Source organism: Hibiscus syriacus, unplaced genomic scaffold, assembly GCF_006381635.1.
Source record: "Hibiscus syriacus cultivar Baekdansim isolate YM2019G1 unplaced genomic scaffold, ASM638163v2 tig00117048_pilon, whole genome shotgun sequence".
In the NCBI taxonomy this organism is placed as follows: domain Eukaryota; kingdom Viridiplantae; phylum Streptophyta; class Magnoliopsida; order Malvales; family Malvaceae; genus Hibiscus; species Hibiscus syriacus.
Genome location: NW_024063538.1, coordinates 5232319 through 5237712, shown reverse-complemented (window position 1 = coordinate 5237712; position 5394 = coordinate 5232319). Strand labels below are relative to the sequence as shown.

At 35.8% G+C, this 5394-nt stretch overlaps 1 pseudogene; it reads left to right on the top strand.

Annotated features, from left to right (window-relative positions):
* The first annotated feature begins 1708 nt into the window (after window positions 1–1708).
* LOC120197585 lies at window positions 1709–5394 on the top strand (annotated as a pseudogene).

Here is a 5394-nt window from a genome sequence, read left to right as displayed (position 1 = left end):
CTTGAGTTTTTTTTCAAACATGTCAACTATTTGCCCAATTATTTTTTTACGATTGCAAATCTATAACCATGTGTTTCCCAAAAAATATCCAATTACATGAGTTGAAATTCAGTATAGAAACAAGAGTTCTACTCAGAAACAGTAGAAGATCTCTTCCTTATATTATAGATTTTTAATATCATGCACGATATTTCATCTAAGCGATGATGTAGACCTTACTGGTATGATTGAGATATACTTATATCACTCTTTGTCTAATATCTATTTGTTTGTAGGGTTCGATGATCTCGACATTGCTTGTACCATTGAGGAGTTGTTTCCACCTCGAATATCCACGAACTCAGACAAATAACCAAGAAACAAACATAGATGATGGAGACCCAAAAGCATGGTTCCAATTCGTAAGTAAACGACAACAGCAAGAAGAATGGAGAATTGAAGAACTTAATATTACTTCTAACGAGTCTATTGATTACGAAGATTAAAACTTCTTAATCACTACTCCTATGTTAATGATTTTATTTAATGTTTATGGTGTCCGTAAGGTTAGTGTTATTTACGTCCTTATGTTAATGTATTAAATTTGTTGTTTCTTTCTTCTTAATGTGCATTTCTAAAGGTTTAATATAATGTTTATAGTTTGTTGTTCTTCTCAACATAATCTACCATATTTAGGGAACCTCAAAAGAACTCGTCACTGCCTAGGTGACGAGTTCCAGTGCATTTTTTTCAAAAATAAAATTCACATGATAATATGGAAAAAATATTTTTTAATAGAACTCGTTACCTTGAGGTGATGAGTTTCACAATAAATATTAAAATATTAAGCCTAAAAGATAAAAATAATATCCCATGTAGAAAATGGGTTCCCCTTACACGGTAAAAAATATCATAAATCCCAAATTAAATTTTGGGTTACCCTATTGAGTCAAATAATTACGGTGAGTGCCGCAATGGGCCAAAAAACTCTAACTTTGTTGCCTTGTTTTGACAAAAGCTCATCTTAATCTTTATTCTTTTGTTCTTTGGGGAGTTGCCCAGCCCAGCTCACATGAAAGGATGTTGTCTTCAACAACAACAACAACAACAAAATCCAATTCCCATATGCAATAGGGTAAGGGAGAGGTAGGGTAGTAAGCTGCCCCCAACGCCAGGTTAAGAGTAACTTCCGTGGAAGACCTCCGGCAGTCAAAAAATTAAAAATATAGATAAAATGCAAAGCATATAAATAAATACATAAATACATAGTTGAACAATATTCATATGCATTCATAAATATCATTAATATTATATGCGCGTTTGAAATGGGAAGTAATCCCTGCAAATAAATCCCTGCGAAAAAATCTCTGCATATAAACAGAAACGTAAGATCCTACTAAATTTAAAAGTGAAGAGAATATTACACAGAAGTCCACGATAGCAAGTCCAGTTCTAAACTTTCATAAATACCAATAACAGAAACGTATAAAAAGTAGAATTCATAGAAATTACTACAAAGGCATTAAAAGAAGACAGGGATTATACATCCTAGAGATGTGACCCACACTACTCGACTACCCTAGTCTTTAGTCTCCATACTTTTCTATCAGAAGTCATGTCCTCAGTAAAGACTAAATCTATCAAATCAATCTCAAGCAGTCTTCCCACTTCCGTCTTAGTCGTCCTCTCCTTCTGATATCTTCGATTGTCTATCTTCCCTCCTTCAAAATCTGAACGGAGAAACTGAACAGTAACCAACTCTACCGCACCAAAGGCGATTCTCTTCTCCAAACAATCACTAGCTCAATCGATCACAGTCCCTCCAGTTGAAGGAAGTATATATTTCAAAATATATAAGGTTAGTGTACGGACTCACTTGACTGATACCTCGCCGAGACGATCAGGCGCAGCGTTTGAAGGCATCGCGTCACAGATGTCGGAGCTTAACGGATCCTCCTCTGATAACACTCTCCTTCTTAAACTCCATCAAATTCTAACTTCCTGCTCTAAGGTATGCTCTAAAGTTAACTTTAAGGGGGGAATCATATGTTCTTTTCTCCTAATTAATTTCCGGTACTTTCTTTTAGTCAATCAGCGGTGGAGATTTTAGTCGATCTCAAACTTCAGTGTCGGAGCTCGTCAACTTCCTCGATTCCGTATCAGACGCCGCTGTTTCGGAACCAGAAAACGAAGATGCGAAGGCTAATGCGTTCAAAATTCTCTCCGACATTTATCAATTTCTGTGCTCGCCTTTCTAGATCATGTAAGGCTTGATGAATGTGCTTATTCATTAACAGATACATATTGTTTAATCTGAATTGTTATGGATTATTCATCAGGAGATTATTGAAGCCCTTTTATTTGAGCTGCCAACTCATCTTCGAAATTTGCGGGTGTTTCGCCTCAGTGTTTGGAGATTGCCGATAATGTTATTAGTCAGTTTATACTAAAATGTAGTCCTCGTGACATGCTTTCGGTTTTTGTGAGGTGAGCTTTATTGTTAATTTCTATTAATTGACATTCATAATTGTTTGTTAATTTTTTAAAAAAAAAATTGATTAGGCATTAGATTCTCCAAACAAGACAGTCAACGCTGCCGCTTATCTTTCTCCTCTATAAGTGGACTTTCAAATGGTAAACAGCCTGTCCATCTTCGAATTGCGGATGTTCTTTGTTTCCATAGAACTATTGTTTTGCCTATACGATGAATGTCATTCTGTTGTTCCAGTGTTTCTTTCCATTCAGAGGCGCCTTTTTGAACAAATTAAAGTTGCGGTGCCTGTTGTTGTTAAAGTTGTAAAGGCCATTTCATCAGAATCAGATTCTCAGATACAGAACTAGAGACTTTATTTGATAGAGTTTGCAAATGCTCGCTCTATACAAACAGTTTGTACAAATATGGTCAGTGATTCTTGACTTCTTTTTAGGCTATTTCTGAGACTGTGATATGTTTCTTATAAGTCGTCTAATTGGTTTCTTTATAAAGGAAGTTACCAATGTTAATGTTCCACTGTGTTTTTAGAGTTACTTGTCTTTGGAATTAGTTGACTTCCATTCTTGATCCCTTGCTCCTTTTTTCTTTTCTAATTTGTATAATTGTAGTTTGATATTAAATACTCCTGTTGCAGGCATTGATTTCAGTTAGCGCCAATCATCTTTCATTTGCATTGCAATTGGCAAGCTTCCTTCCTTATTGTGGTATATCTTGTCTTGGTTTAATAACTGGTCTAGTGTTGACACACTGTCTGGCTATGTTATAGGAGGTAAAGTTCATTACTTGCTATGTTAACCCCATGATGATGTTCCCTAAACAATTACAAGATTGAAAAGGTCTCCACCTTCTCTGGCATATATTATGTCTCTGACATGTGTAATTTAATTCATAATCGTGAATTGCACAGAGGATGAAGAAGACTGTTCGAGCTTCTCATCTCATGTCTATCTTGGTGCATCACTTTCAGGTTTGTTTTGCAAGCACAAATTTTCGAAATTTTATTGAGGGCTTCCCTCATTTGTCATCATCATCTGTAGAAAATGTTAAGTGTTCCTTTGACATGTATAGATTTCGCTTTTATTGATGCAGTGATTTTTGCACAGAAGTTCGATCAATTTGCTCAAGCTGCAAAGTTTGATTTGAGTGCTGTTAAGACAGAACTTCAAAATAACCAACGAAAAGGTGGCAAGCAATTGGAATGTTAAAGCACATATTTTCATCTTTCGATCTTCCATTGGAATTTAAGAGATGCCGTTGATTTCTGTTTTATATAACAAGTGGAGACATCTCTAATGTGTTAGATGATGAGCGTAATGATTGCTCTCTTTACATTACTAGTATTTTTTCTGCTCTACAGGTAGTCTCTTTTCTTGTTTTTATGCATCACTTCTTAAACACTCTTGCCCTCTACCAGTCTGATGGCCAAAACAAACATTGCAGGCCGTTACAATGATTATCATATATACATCAGATGCAGTGCTAAGGAAAAATGCGTTCGAAGCACTTAAAAGGGTGAGGTTTTTATATATTATAGTTCCTCAATCAGGCAACTATGATATGTTTTTTGAAATGTATTATTTTACCAAGTTCATATTCTCATCTTTCGATCTTCACAACTATCAGGTTCTGGGTGATATTCCAGATTCTCAGAGATTTGACATTTTTAAAGCTCTAATTAAAAATAGTGACTCTTCCTCTATGGTGAAGCCCAGTTTACTTGCTCTATTATTTGATGTAATTCTAGTTGAGGATATATTAACCAAAGTAGTTCCTCAAATTCTGTGTAGGTTGCAATTCTTCTTGATCTTGTTAGAGGGGAAATGCACAGAGAACGTATCCTGAGAATGTCGATATCTGAAGATGAAGCCTTAAAGGCCGACAATAAATCCATTCAAAAAACTTTATTTTGGTGTCCAAGCATCCTTGAGTTGGTAGAGTCAGTTTTGAGGCCTGTGTCGGGAGGACCTCCTATCCTTCCAGACAATAGTGACGCGGTATTTCTTTGCATCCTTTGCCTGTTGATGCTTTATCAGTCGATTTATACTGCATAACCATTTTATGATGATTGTGTTATTGTCTTGCTTGGCATTCTCAGTTTAACAGATTCTTGTGATGATCTTCAGGTTCTATCTGCCCTTAACCTGTACAGATATGTATTGATGACAGAATCAGGTAAAGCATAATTTACTGTTTTATTGAAGATGAGAACATAAGAGTATAGATGATATTTCTTGCAATGTACGTCTTTGTTGTCTTTGTGTTAACATAGCAACTGAAGGTAATGTATTTTACAAAACTTAGCCTCTGCGTATAGGCATTTGAGTAGTGGCCCAGCAGATTGATTTTTGGATGTTACTATACATTCAATCATTACAGCTTTATCCATCTATCAGCAACTACATTAGGAAAGCTATATGATGTTTTAAACAATAAAATCTGATAGGCGTTACAGTAAATGCTATTCTAATAGATCTTGTTTTACGTTCGACTGTTTGGGAAATTGAACAGGGGAAACCAACTACACTGGAGTGCGGTCCAAGAACAATTTGCAGAAGGCCTATAATGAATGGCTCCTACCTCTTCGAATACTTGCGAGCAGCATCGAGGCAGCAAATAAGAATGATAATGATCAACTTGCAGTCAACACTGTATGTGCTCTGAACCCAGTTGAGTTGGTTTTGTACCGGTGTCTTGAACTCGTTGATGAAATTTAAAACATCCAGTCTAGCATACTTGAAAGTTGGTGCTGTGGCCTTTACATAGGGGGCAATTTGGTTCCAGAATCTAATATTACTGGGGCAATCTAACGTGTTTGGATGAACATTACTTAAGCAGGTAATATGTTAGTATTGATCGTCTAATCTGGATTTATTATTGTAGAGGTTCATTGTGAGGTGATTCTTTCAATCTAGTTTGATGGA